Source organism: Amphiprion ocellaris, chromosome 1 (genome assembly GCF_022539595.1).
Source record: "Amphiprion ocellaris isolate individual 3 ecotype Okinawa chromosome 1, ASM2253959v1, whole genome shotgun sequence".
NCBI lineage: Eukaryota > Metazoa > Chordata > Actinopteri > Pomacentridae > Amphiprion > Amphiprion ocellaris.
In genome coordinates this window covers 41,312,136-41,326,738 of record NC_072766.1, presented here as the reverse complement: position 1 = coordinate 41,326,738, position 14,603 = coordinate 41,312,136, and the positions used below count along the sequence as shown (strand labels likewise).

The 14,603-nt window shown below is 34.8% G+C and overlaps 1 protein-coding gene across 3 annotated transcripts in view; it reads left to right on the top strand.

Moving 5' to 3' along the window:
• The first annotated feature begins 962 nt into the window (after positions 1-962).
• madd (MAP-kinase activating death domain) overlaps positions 963-14,603 on the top strand; it is a 96,841-nt gene continuing 83,200 nt past the window's right edge. For all 3 annotated transcript variants that reach the window (XM_055009674.1, XM_055009669.1, XM_055009667.1), the window contains exon 1: positions 963-1,273. The gene's annotated coding sequence lies outside the window, so the exon portion shown is untranslated. The remainder of the gene's footprint in view (positions 1,274-14,603) is intronic.

Sequence of the window (14,603 nt, the reverse complement as noted above, 5' to 3'; positions counted from 1 at the left end):
GATATTGGAATGAACTTTTTGTTCTTTTTTTTTTGTCCAGTTTTAGTGATTTGTGGTGACATAAAAAAAAGTAGAATTGATGTTTTCAAAAATTTTGAGGTACTGTAAGGGATTTTATAGTCTTTTTTATTTTTATTTATTTATTTATTGTTCAGTTTTAGGGATTTGTGTTGGCATAAAAAATGTGCATTTTAAATGTTTGAATTCAGAATTTATACCATTTTTTCATGAATTTTATAGACTTTTTTATTTTTATTTATTTTATTTTTATTAAATCATTTATTTATTTATTGTCCAGTTTTAGGGATTTGGGGTGGCATAAGAAAATTTTAAGCATCTTAAATGTTTAATGTCGAAATTTATACAATTTTGCAAGGATTTTATTGATGTTTTAATTTTAAAAAAATTATTTTTATTTATTTTTGTTCGTGTATTCATTTTTCTGTCCAGTTTTAAGGACTTGTGGCGGCCTCTTAAATGTGTACTTTTGGTATTTATATAATTTGGGGTTACTGTAATGGATTTTATAGTCCTTTTTAAATTTTTATGCATTTATTTATTTATTCATTTATTTATTCAGTCAGTCCAGTTTTATGGGGGTGACAAAAAAATAGAGTTGATGTTTTGAGCATCTTAAATGATTAATTTCTGAAAATTAAAAATAAAAAATAAAATACTCCTCCTCCTCCTCCTCCTCCTCCTCCTCCTCCTCCTCCTACTACTACTACTACTAATAAATGTGTGTACTAAATGGTACCCAACAGTGATCCAGTACTGATCTCCACAAGATGTTAATAATTGATCAGTTTGATGGTTTCCAAATTCTACAGATTGATAAAACACCTTAAAGACTGATTATTAATTGATTATTTATTGATTGTGAGTATGCGGAACTCCTGCTGCTGCTGCTGATGATGGGGAGGAGGAGGAGGAGGAGGAGGATGTTGTGAAGGCAGGCAGGCAGGCAGGCAGGCAGGCTGGTTGGTTGGTTGGTTGGTTGGTTGGTTGGTTGGAACTGGCCGACTGACACAGTCGCTCATCGAGCTCTGAGCCGGACTCTCTGCTTCCCCTGCAGCGCCGGGCATCCAGTCACACGGAGCGGGGAGCCTCCTCTGATGGTTCACCACCAACCTGAACGGATTTAGGGGCTGAATCCGGAGCAAACGTCGCCGCCACTGCACCGCTGTGACCGCGGAGGAGACGCAGCAGCCGGGCCGCCCTCAGCAGCTTGCTTCGCGGCGACCGTTAGCTGCTAGGCGGCTACCCTGAGCAGGTGAGGACGCGGCTTTTGGGGCCTGTTTGAACACGCCCGGCGGGGTTGATTTTCTGGAGCTTTAAGATATTTTATTATATTTAAATGTTTAAAAAATAAATATAAATATTCAAAAAACATTTGACACGTTTTAATTTAAGAGATAAATCGGTGAAATTAGCAGCTAGGTGGCTAGTTAGCATGCTAGCTAATCCAGCAGTGACGTAGGAAAGCAGTCAGCTAACAGGGAGGATGGAGGATGCTTCGTGTGTGTGTGTGTGGACATCCAGGAGCGGAATAAACCCACACAACCAGACATAAATATAAACGTAATAAACCAAACTTTACTATCTACTGCTTTACAATTCCCCGTTGTCGCGAATGTTCCAATTTCTGTCAGCTAATGTTGCTAAGTCAAGCTAATCAGCAGAGCTAGCTTGTCAGATCTGGTTAAATTCTCATGAAAACCAGCTCGTTTGTGTTGGATTTCTTCTCTATAACCGCCACTAACGGCAGGTTTCTGATGAAATGCTGACCCAGAGAAGCCTCAGCTGTCATCCCGCCCACAGAGCATCGTTCTGCGGTGTGGTTTTCTTACACAACATCCAAAAATAGTGTAAATGAGGCAGCGTGTAGCAGGAGGAGGCTGATGGGAGCAGGCAGGTAATTTATCTTCTCTTCATATGGACTGTGACCTTGACGTTGGGCTTGAAGCTGAGGATGTTATGAAGACAGAGACAGCACAGGGAGGATATTAAAAAGATAATAAAAAAGATATCCAAGCACCCAGTAGCTCAGAAATGGAGATATAAAACCAGGCATGCAGAAAAACATCACTAAATAATGAATAGAGTGATGATAAATATACAGCGGAGAGCATGTTTTCTTGAATTTCCTGCAGAATTAATAAAGTCTTTCTATGACTAATGATGTAATAATATAATAATGTGCAAAAACTGTCTTCATATAATGTTATAATATTAATTGATATGTATTTTTCAGTGTCAGTATTGATTATTATGAATCAAAGAGGCTGATAAATGATATTAAAAGCACAGTTTTGCAGTAAAAAATGAAAATATGACCAATAACCAATAGTAAATGTGTGTATTAGTGGCTCAAGGAATATATATATTTTTAATGCATTAGTGTAAAACATGTTTTCTTTTGCAGTAGTGGAAAGAAAACATCCAAAATATGCTTATCTGTGTTTATTTTACTGCATTTTTTTCTGTTAGACATTTATGCAAATTAGCACATAATTAGTGATATAATGCTAATAATTAAGCATGTTAATAACTGATATTTGGAGCAGAGACTTGCATTAAAATATGGAAATATTGTTGTCCAAATTTAACAACAATGACAAAAAACTCAATTAAGATCCTTTTATTGAGTTGTCTATTAATCAATGTTAATTTAAAAAGAGTTAAATTAAAGACGAATTAAAGATCTGCAGAATCTAGTTCCTGAAAATGTTTATTTTTTTTTGTCATTTTCTTTGTGGAAAATTGAACATGTAAAAAAATATGATTGAAATGAACATAATTAATGACATAACGCTAATAATCAAGCATGTTAATGACTGATATTCAGAGCAGAGTTTTGCAGCAAAAATGGAAATATTGTTGGCAAAATTTAGCAGAACACCAACAAAAAAAACTCAAGATGCATTCGTTCTGTAATGTTTTTACATTTGTGAAAGAGAATATGTTAAAATATGTTAAAGACAGTTTGTGATCATATTATGCATGAGACAATGGTAGAGATCACAAAAAAGTGACAGCCTACAGGTAGAGAGAGGCAGTTTTAATAGAGAATTTTTTATTTAATTGATGTAAAAATCCATTAAAAAATACCAGTATTGATAGCTGTAATATCAGATCTGACAGTCAGCTTGTCCAATAATTCATCTATCTCTAATATTATAATTAAAGTCCTCCAAACATTGATTAAACCCCTTAAATCTCATCTCTATGTATCAAAATTGCATATTTAGAAGCTTTTTTCCCCATTAAAAGTGATCCAGTCTAGCCTCAAACTAACCTACGTGTCGCTCTACACTCTTGTTTTTATCAATATTGGACTAATTTATAAACACATTTTGAACTAGAAACTGGTTCTGCAGAGAAATAAGTACACAGGAAACTCCACCCTGCAAACTGGAATGATTGGTTCCTTATTTTTCATATTTAAGAGGCTCTGGAAGTCTGAATCTGTGGTTTTGTCATCAGGATGCTGCGGTTTTAAGATCTGGAAATGCTTAACTGTTATTGGCTGCTTATTTGACTTCTAGCTTTAAAAAAAACAAAACAACATATGACCATGTTACCAAGCCCTTTCTGCATCTCTTCTGCTTTTAAATTTGCTGATATTCTGGTGAGGATTTTTTTAATCTACCTGCTCAGTAGATGATTGTAGTTTTGTATTTAAATAGATTATCATAAATCATATGGACGAGGTGAAAAACTAGATTTTAATCGGACTTTTAATCACATCAGATATACGACAAAGGGACTAACATCTCATAAATCGCAGCTGTAAACCAGGGGAGTGAAACTTATTCTGGTTCAGGTTCCACATTCAGCCCAGTTTGATCTCCACTAAAATCACAGCATAATAACCTATAAATAACCACAACTCCACGTTTCCTTTTTTAGTACAAAAAAAAATACATTCTGAAAATGTTCACATTTAAGGAATTATCTTTTTACAAAACATTATGAACAATCTGAAATTTGTTAAGAAAAATAAATTCAGTTTCAGCAACATTCAGCCTCAGTTTATCATTTCCACATTACAAAGGAACACAACATTTAGTCATCTGGAACTGAATGATATAGTATTTTACTTTATAATCAAAATGACCAAAGTCAGACAAAAAAAAGACGAAAAACAACAAAAACAAGACGCAAAACGACACAAAATGAGACGAACGACATGAAACAAAACAAAAAACTTAGACAAAAAAGTTAGAAAGCGACAAAAAAATGGACAAACGCCAAAACTTAGACAAAAAATGACAAAAGCAAGAAACAAAACAACAAAAAAAAGACTAACAACACAAGTGAGACAAAACAAAAAACGATACACAAAACAAATAATAAAGCAAAGCACAAAATGACAAAACTAAGACAAAAAATACAAGTGATACCAAAAGGAAACACAAAACGACAAAAATGAGAACCAAAACAACAAAAAATGAGACAAACGACAAGTCAGACCATAAACAACAAAAATGAGACAAAATATTACAAAAATGAGACACAAAACGACTAAAGCGAGAAACAAAATGTCAAAAGCATGAGACAAATGACTAGTCAGACATAAAAAGACAACCAACCCCAAAAAAAAAAAAAAAAATCGGACACAAAATGACAAGAAATGAGGACAAAACAAAATGATACACAGCAATGAATAAAGCAGAACGCAAAATGGTAAAAAATATGACAAAAACCATAAGCGAGACAAAAAGGAAACACAAAATGACCAAAAAATGTTTTACTTTCTGATCAAAACAACTTGTCATGGTCTAGAAATGATTTTAAATTTATAGTTTTACTAATTTACAATCTGCAGTTAATGTCTTCTCTGGAATTTTTACTCTTTACAAAGTCGGGCCGGACTGGACCCTCTGGAGGACCGGTTTTGGCCCGCGTGCCGCATGTTGGACACCCCTGCTGCAGACGAGCTCCAGATTTATGAGTTGACCCAACTGAATATCACCTTTATTGATTATGAAGTAAAAATCGATCTGGATGTTGAAGCTTCGGCGTGAAATAGATGAAACTAAAACAAATTTATCATAGAGACGAGGCTCAGGACGTGATTAGAAAATGCAGGTGGAATTATGGGATGTTTAAAATTAAACGTTATTTAAAAGTAAATTTACTCATTTTGATGTGACAGGTGAAACCACTTAGCTTCCTCTAACAGCTAAGAAGTAAAGAATTTGGATTTAAAGAACATTGTTGGGCACTAAATGTGAGTTTTAGGAGCAGAATATGCAGGTCTGTGAGTTTCTGGTGATCGATATTTAAATCTCAACAAATGCTGTCCACGTTGGAGGTCCGTGAATCATCCCGTCTCCTCTCTGAGCTTATATAACCACCCACCGCCGCTCAGGAGCTTCGTCTGTCAGTGTGAAGATGTTGTAGTTTGGAGGTTCAGCACCGGTTTCAGCCGTTAAAAGACCATCGGCGTCCGTCCGTCCTCGTCTAAAAATAAAATACCGCCGTGGTCCAGAGTCTGGATACGGAGCTGCTGCTTCATCAAACACACATCTGGGCTCCGAACCAGGAAGAGCTGCCTGGACATTCACTGTCCTGATGCTTCTCTGAGGTAGAGAGGGTTGGACGTGTTCTGTGTTCACCTCCACTGAAGGAAGATTATAGTCTGATTCCTCTCTGTGACTAACAATAATAATAATAATAATAATAATTAGTCTGATTCCTCTCTGTGACTAACAATAATAATAATACTAATAATTAGTCTGATTCCTCTCTGTGACTAACAGTAATAATAATAATAATTAGTCTGATTCCTCTCTGTGACTAACAATAATAATACTAATAATTAGTCTGATTCCTCTCTGTGACTAACAATAATAATAATTAGTCTGATTCCTCTCTGTGACTATCAATAATAATAATAATAATAATAATAATAATAATAATAATAATAATAATAATAATAATAATTAGTCTGATTCCTCTCTGTGACTATCAATAATAATAATAATAATAATAATAATAATAATAATAATAATAATTAGTCTGATTCCTCTCTGTGACTAACAGTAATAATAATAATAATTAGTCTGATTCCTCTCTCTGTCTAACAATAATAATAATTAGTCTGATTCCTCTCTGTGACTATCAATAATAATAATAATAATAATAATAATAATAATAATAATAATAATAATAATAATAATAATAATAATAAGAATAAGAATAATAATAATAATAATAAGAATAATAATAAGAATAATAATAATAATAATTAGTCTGATTCCTCTCTGTGACTAACAGTAATAATACTAATAATTAGTCTGATTCCTCTCTGTGACTAACAATAATAATAATAATAATAGTAGTAGTAGCTGGAATCGTGTAGCACCTTTGTGTCCTCATTTGAAGCTTAATTGTGTTCATTTTTTTCTGATATATTACATTTTTTTCCATGTGACTGTTGGTCACAGCTGAGTTAATAATACCGTCACGATTGCACTGAGGAGAGCAGAATTTATTTTATTTGTTATTTTTTGTTGAACTTACTTCCTGCAAATGGTTTATTTTTTGGCATTTTCTTGATTGACAATTAGACATATAAAAAACTTGATTTAGGTAATTTCCATGAAACTTGATTTAGATGTCCTGATTTTACGCTTAATTGGATCGTTTTTATGTGATATAATCATTTGCACCGAGGGGAATTTTTTTACAGAATTTTATCATTATTATTTTTTGTAGAATCTAGTTCCTGTAAATTGTTTATTTTTTGGCATTTTCTTTCTTTATTTTTCTTTGTTATTTTGTGTGTTACTTCCTGCAATTTTTTTATATTTTCTTTTTTTTTTTTTTTAAATTAGACATATAAAAAAGCGTGATTTAGATAAATGTCCTGATTATAAGCTCAGATTATTATTTGGGGGGGGCATTTTCTTTTCTTTAAAAAATTAGACATGAAATTTCCATATTTTAAGCTTAGATTATTAATTTTTTCCATGTGACTGTTGGTCACAGCTGAGTCATTAATACCATTACAACAAGGTGTGCAGAATTTATTTATTTTATTTGTTATTTTTTATAGAATTGAGTTCCCGCATATGGTTTAATTTTTTACCATTTTCTTTTGTTGAAAATTAGACATAATAAAAGTGTTTTTTTGCTGAAATGTCCTGATTTGAAGCTTAATCGGGTTAATTTTTTTTCCGATTTTTTTTCTTTTCTGTAATCACTTTTTTTTATGTGACTGTTGGTCACAGCTGAGTCATTGATACCGTCACGATTGCACCGAGGAGTGCAGAATTTATAATTTTTTTTCAGATTTTAATTAGTGTAAATTGTTTATTTTCTGTCAGTTATTTAATGAGACGTATAGAATAATGAAATGTGATGAAATGTCCTGATATTTAGACTTAGATTTGGTTAGTTTTTTTTCAGATGGAACCATAAGAGCATCAGAAATGTAAATTAATAATAACTTTATTCATACAACACCTTTTAGTTCTTTGACAGACCAGCCAAGAAAATGAGGACAGTCAGGAGGACAGGATTACAATATTACTAATTATTGTCACAAGACAGCTGGATCACTAATGGCCTCAGAATTTTTAGTTTTTACAGAATCTAGTTTGGGCAAATGGGTTATTTTCTGGATTTATTTATTTTTTTAATAAGACATATAGAATAATGTGATTTAGATGGAACGTCATCATTTTTCAACATAAAGTGCTTTGACAGATCAGCTGAAAATGAGGTTAGAAAGAAAGAAAGACAATTTAACTATATTATAGTATTATTATTTTTATCAAATGACTGTTGGTCACAGCTGTGTCATTAATGGAGTCACAGTTTAGCAGAGGAGTGCAAATTGGGTTTTTTTTGTAGGGTTTTTTTCTGGCATTTTTTAAAAAAGAAATTGGATAAATAGAATATCTGGACTTTGATGAAATAGCAGAATTTTAACCTTGATTTTTTTCTGATAAAAGCAGAAATCACATATGATGTGTTAAAGGACTGTCAGACAGCTGAAAATATTAATAATAATAACTTTATTTATACAGCAGCAGAGGTTTGACAGGTCAAACAAAAATAAAACAATAAAAAAAATTGGAGAAATAGTTTGTATAAATACATCAACACCAACTAATTCAAATAAAGATCCAAAAAATGACATTGCACAGGAGAAAATTAGCAAAATAAGTCAAAAAAGAGAGTTAAACTGTCAAAACAAAAGTAAAATGAGAATAAAAAGGCTGTAAAATAGGTTTTAAGAGGTGATTTAAATGAAATCCTGATTCTGGAGGAGTCCTGATGGCAAAACCTTTAGATGTAAGCCTGGACTTTTGGAGGATTGAGGATCTGAAGCTGTGAACTGACTCAGAATTTGTGATTTGTAGCTTTTAATGTGATCAATAACATCTTAAAATCAGTTCCAACACCAACAGGAAGTGAGTTCTTGCTTCTGCCTCTTTACAGCTACAGCCTGAATGTTAGTAAGAATTTGGTTTAAAAGTGTTTGTTTGACACGAGGATCTTCTTACTAACGTTTCCTGTGGACTCGACGTGCAGGAGACGGAGCTGGAATAATTTCAGCGATCGTGATGAGCGCTGACGTTAAGCTGAGTCACTTCAGCTCGCTGTGCGCTTCTGTTTGATCATCTGCTGCCTTTTATAACAACCGTCAGGAAGTCTAACGATGCTGACACTCTCTAATAAGGGAGAGTTTTCTAACTGCCGAGGCTAAAATGTGCAGATTTGAACGTTTCCTGCTGGAATTCTGTATTAAATGTGGTCTGTTTATTGGCTGTGAGGTCAGTCTTGTTCAGATCTGCTCTCCAGCCAAGCTATTAGACATAATTAGACCCATAATGCATCTGGAGCGCTGCCCCTGACGTCCTGATGCCCACTGGGCGTCCTCCAGCTGTGGGCTTAAGGACACTGTGGAGGCCCACTGGTGATTTACATGTAGACCGCGTGGCAGAACTGGTTTTAGAGGCAGGAATTCACTTTTATTTACATTTATACTCACATAAATTCACGTTTAATCATTTTCACACCACTTATAAAGGTTATTATGGTTTTTAATGTTCATATAGATGCATTATTTTTGCTCTAATATAGATGGAAATTTCCCTATCTTTATTTCTGGTGTTATTTTTACCATATAAACAACTCAGCAGCTGCAAATGAGTGTTTAAGAATTGACAGACTGGGGCTTTGTGATATTTATTTTCACTAGATGACTTGTTTAGTGTTTTTTTAATCAGCTCTTCAGTCTCTGTGTTTTTAAGTCCTTTATTTATTATTTAATGTTGGAAATCAGGTGTATTGTTTGTTTTTTGTGTTTTATTACATTTTTACTCCTTTCACTTGTGTTATATTTCATTTATAAGAAATATTCTGTATAAATTACATCAGATTGATGGATTTCTGTGAAGAAATATTACATTTAGGATGCATATTTGCATCAATAATATTAAAATTAGTAAAATATTATACATTATTACCATTAGGAACCCTTTTCACATTGTGTAACGCTGAAAAATAGATCCAAAATGGTGTTTTTCTTCCTTGTGATGGCATTTCACTAGTCAGACTGATGGATTTTGGCAAAGAAATATTAAATTTGGGATGCATATATTATCAACAATTTTGAAAACATTCAAAATATTATTCATTATCACCATTAGGAACCCTTTTCATGTGGTGTACCGCTGAAAAATGCATTCAAAGTAGTTTTTTTTTGCCAGTGATGGCATTTAACAAGTCAATCTGATGGATTTCTGTGACGAAATATTTCATTTAGGATGCATATTTGCATCAAAAGTATTAAAATAATAAAATAATTATAAATATTATCAGTTATTGCCTTTAGGAGCACAAGTGTCTTGTGTTTAACTTTTTTGCTCGTTGTGACATTATACACGTCATACTGATGGACTTCTGCAAAGAAATATTACATTTAGGGTGCATATTTGCATCAGCAATTTGAAAATATTTAAACATATTACTAGTTATTACCATTAGGAACCCTTTTCATGTGGTGTAACACTGAAAAATGCATCCAAAATAGTGTTTTTTTTTTTTTGCTTGTGATGGCATTTATCTGGCTTTCTACTTGTCATAAAGAACTTTGTGGTGTAAATTTAAATGGTCAAACAAATTATTTGCCTCGTGTGGTGATAGAAAAGTCATTTTTTTGGTCAACATTTTCATTTTTGTTGCAGATAGGGAGGATAAGATGAAATTAAAGGAAAATTGGATTTGAAAGGTGTGTGATCTTTATAAAAATTTACAAAAATGACAACATTTTCAGAGGGAGAAACTCTAAAAACAGAAAGATGAGGCAGGTTTGTGGATGTATTTTGTTTTATTGTCTTTAACCCTTTTAAAAACTAAATATTTTACCCCTGCTTTTCCTATTTTTGTTTCCATTTTCTTTCCTTTTTGCCCATGTTTTTTTTTTCCTCTAATGTGCAATAGTCAACATTGCTGTTTTTGTAGCTGAAATATTTCCAAACAACTGATTTTATTTTTTTATTTTTTTGAAACCACACCTTTTTTCTTTCTTGCTCATTTTGCTGTTGGAACAAACTCATGTGACTTTTAAATAAAACTAAACAAGTAAATGAATGCAGAAAGACCCTTAAACTGGAGTAAATTACATTGTAGTTTTGTCGTGGAGAAAATAGGAAACCTGTGAGTTTTCTTTGTGTTGTAGCGTCCTGTATTTAAGCTGATTTGCTTCATTTCACGTTACACTTCCTTTAAGGTGAATGTTGCGTTTGTCAATGTGGCAACGATTGACTGTGCAGACTATTTGCAAAATCTGTTGATCTGCTTTAAGATTTACTGCTTTAACAGCACAGAGGAAGCAGCCATGTCTGGTTTATTCAAATATAACAGCACTAAAACGATTGAATTAGTGCAAAATCTGCTCAAAGTCATATTTATAGATGCTTATATGTCCATGTCCAGATCCTCAAGGAGCAGTTGGTCTGTTTAATTCAGTTTGTTGGCCTGCAGCGGTAATCGCATCATACGGAGAGCAGTCGCAGTCTTTCTCAGCTCTAATGCATGAATGGAGCTGCAGCTAAATACACCCGCTAACATCCTTTAGCTTATCTGGACGGCTGCTGAGTGTTTGTGTTTCAGGGCGGAGTGTCAAGCGTTGCCTCATGTGGCATGTTGTTGGTGTTGGAGTAACGCTGGTTATATTGCTGATCCTGTCGCTGTAAAGTTTATTTTTCACTCGGCAAACACGTACTGCAGCCGCTAGTGTGGGTTTGTTGCTCTAGATCTGTCTTATCTCCTTGTGTGTTTGCAGATTTTGTGTAGATGTACACTTGTCCTCAGAATTATTCATTTTTGTGATTTGTTTTTTTTTAAATTTTGTGATGAAATGAATGCATTTTGTCAAGTTTGCTTGAGTTATATGTGACCAACAACTGAAAGAATGACAACAATACACAATTCAAGTATTTTATTCATGGATTCCCAAAAAAATGCCATGTTCAAAATTATTCATACCCTAGTTTAGTGTCTTTCTTTAATAGTCAACAGCATAGCCTTTTTTTTTTAGGGCTGCTTCTAGACGATTCTTGTCCACAAGTTTCCTTCCTGTCTCCTGTGGGATGTCGGCCCACTTTTCCTTGGCAAAAGTCTCAAGCTGGGTCAGGTTGGTTGGTTTCCTAGCCATCACTCTGGTCTTCAAGTCTCGTCACGAGTTCTCGATGGGATTCGGGTCAGGACTCTGACTTGGCCATTCTAGAACGTTGACGTCATTGTCCTTGAATCATTTCTTCACTATTTTGGCGGTGTGTTTCAGATCATTGTCCTGCTGGTACATCCAATTGTGGTCGAGTTGGAGTTTCTCAGCGGACTGCTTCATGTTTTCATCAAGGATCCTGATGTAATCCTCCTTTCGCATGATTTCTTGGACCTTGACGAGGTTTCCTGTGCCACTGGAAGAGAAGCATCCCCATAGCATTATCAACCTATCGACCATTGTCAAGGTCCAAGAAACCATGAGAAACGAAGAGAAACAAGACCATGAGAAACGAAGAAAAAGGAAGAGAAGCATCCCCATAGCATTATGTTTCCACCACCATGCTTGACTGTGGGCACAGTGTTCTTCAGCTTGTATGCTCCTCCAAACTTCCTGTAGACATATTCAATATCCATGTGGCCAAATAACTCCAACTTCATCTCATCAGACCACAGGATGGTTGACCAAAAGCTGGGATCTTGCTTCAGATGACCTCTAGCTAAGGCCAGGCGAGCCTCCACTTGTTTCTTCCTGAGCAGCGAGGTCTTCCGAGACTTCCTGGATGGACCATGACACCTTCGTCCCTGCCTGGTCAAGCGTTTCAATCAAGGCCTTGGTTGTGGAACGGGGGTCGTTGTTGACCTCTGCGCAGATTTTCCTGGCAAGTTTTGGAGGACACTTTACGCTTCCTGTGTTGAACCTCTTGTGCTTGTTGATCATGCTCTGGACGGTTGCCACAGGGACATCTTACTGCTTTGACATGGCCTTGTAACCCTTTCCGTCATTGTCGGCACACCTAAGACGTTGACGCAGGTCCTCACTGAGCTTCTTCTTTTTGGCCATAATGACCAGAAATTGAGAATGACCAGAACACTTTTCCTCTATTTATGCTCTTCTGGAAAGGTGCCATCTTTCATCATTGTTTAGCATTTGGTCAACAAAAAAGGTATTTATTCCATTTTAACATCTTCAAATAATTTTAGGACAAAGGTGAACACATTTGGGACACTTTTTGTTGAGATATTGTCAGAGGTATGAAGAATTCTGAACATGAGCAAAAATCACTTTTATCTATTATCATGCAAATGAAGCTGAACCAGCTCATATGTGGATTTGTGCATAGCAACAAGTACACAAAAGATACACAGGAAGTACCAACAGAATAGCTTTTACAAATGAAGAATCTAAAAAAGAATGTTACTTTCCATGGGGTATGAATAATTTTGAGGATGACTGTTGTTGTTTTAGTCAGTTAAAGCTTCATTTTTTGCAGCTCAGCACTCAGAATTAAGCTGCAGAGCCTCCATTTTGTGCCGTTTAACGATCCCGCTGAGTGAAATCTGTTGTGGAGGAAACGGATCCTCCACGCAGAAGTTCTCTCTGCAGCCACGAGATGCTCTTTGAAATGAAAATGCGATGCTATTTTTACGCCGTCGATATAAAAGGCTGCTGATAGAGATGTAAATGAAGCAGACCTGCTTGTTTACGGTGGCGGCAGGCTCCTTATGTGCATGAATAATGCATCACATTATTGCTGCTAATAATAGCGGGACATATCTGGACGTGATGGTGTGTTTCTCCAGATGGTCTTTAGAGGCAAGCCTCATGGTTTGCATGGTTTTAAATGTTAGTCGTCACCTTTACAGCAGCAGTTAGTGCAGCTTTGTTTGACTTCAGGACAGCTAGACGCTACTCAGCTCCTGTTTTCTGTTGTTATATTGTGATAAAACAGCTGCTCAGATGGATTTAAGCACTTTATTTAGCCATAATTTGAATGTGTAAACCAGTACGTGGCCTCAGGTTGGTGAAATTCATCTGCTTTTACCTTTAAGTCACCTGACCGAGGGCCACACTACTACGAGCTGCTAAATGTTTTCAACCACCGAGGCCCCTAAGCTGCTTACTCCAGCCTCTTTATCCCCCAACAGCAACAACAACCAGCCACCTGTAAACACTTACCAGAGTGTTCGGTGCATCCCTGAGTCCAGAGGGATGCTTTTATGAGCTTATTACTTGGAATAAAACCAGGAAATGTCGCTGCACACTGATAAAAACCGACCCCTTTTTCATGTCTTTTTGCAGAGCAGCAACTATAAATATAATAATTATCAGCTATTCGATTAATTTCCAGCTGTTTTAATGTAATTTCTTTATTATCGTTGCAGCAATCCTGTCGGTTCATTCACAAAATCAGATTTAAAATATAAAAATCTAGTAGAAAAGTCTATCTATGAAAACAATGCATAGCTTACTCGTAGGTGTATTAAAAACTATAAAAACAGCAGATTAACTACCGGTAGTGTTACATGTTGCAGAACAACTTACAAAGTGCAGTTTTGTGTAAATATGTAAATAAATCCAAGGTGCAAAGGTGTAGATATTTCAACCTAACAATGAGAAGTTTTTCATAGGCGCTCACTGATTAATTGGTCTACGTCATTTTTTAAAGAAAAAAAAGGTCTAAATTCTCTGATTCCAGCTGCTTAAATGTGAATGTTTTCTGCTCTTCTTTCCTCTTCTATGACAACAAATTGGATATCTTTGAGTTGTAGATAAAACAAGGCCTTTTCCCAGCTGCTGGGAAAAAATCCTAGAGGAAACACTGAACATAATGACAAAACAGTGGACAAACACAAGCGAGACAAAAAGGAAACACAAAACAACAAAGTCAGACAAAAAACAACAAAATCATGACAAAATATTACAAAAATGAGACACAAAACGACAAAAGAACAATGAACAATCTAGTATTTTACTTTTTGATCAAAACAACTTGTCATGGTCTAGAAATGATTTTAAATTTATAGTTTTACTAATTTACAATCTGCAGTTGATGTCTTCTCTGGAATTTTTA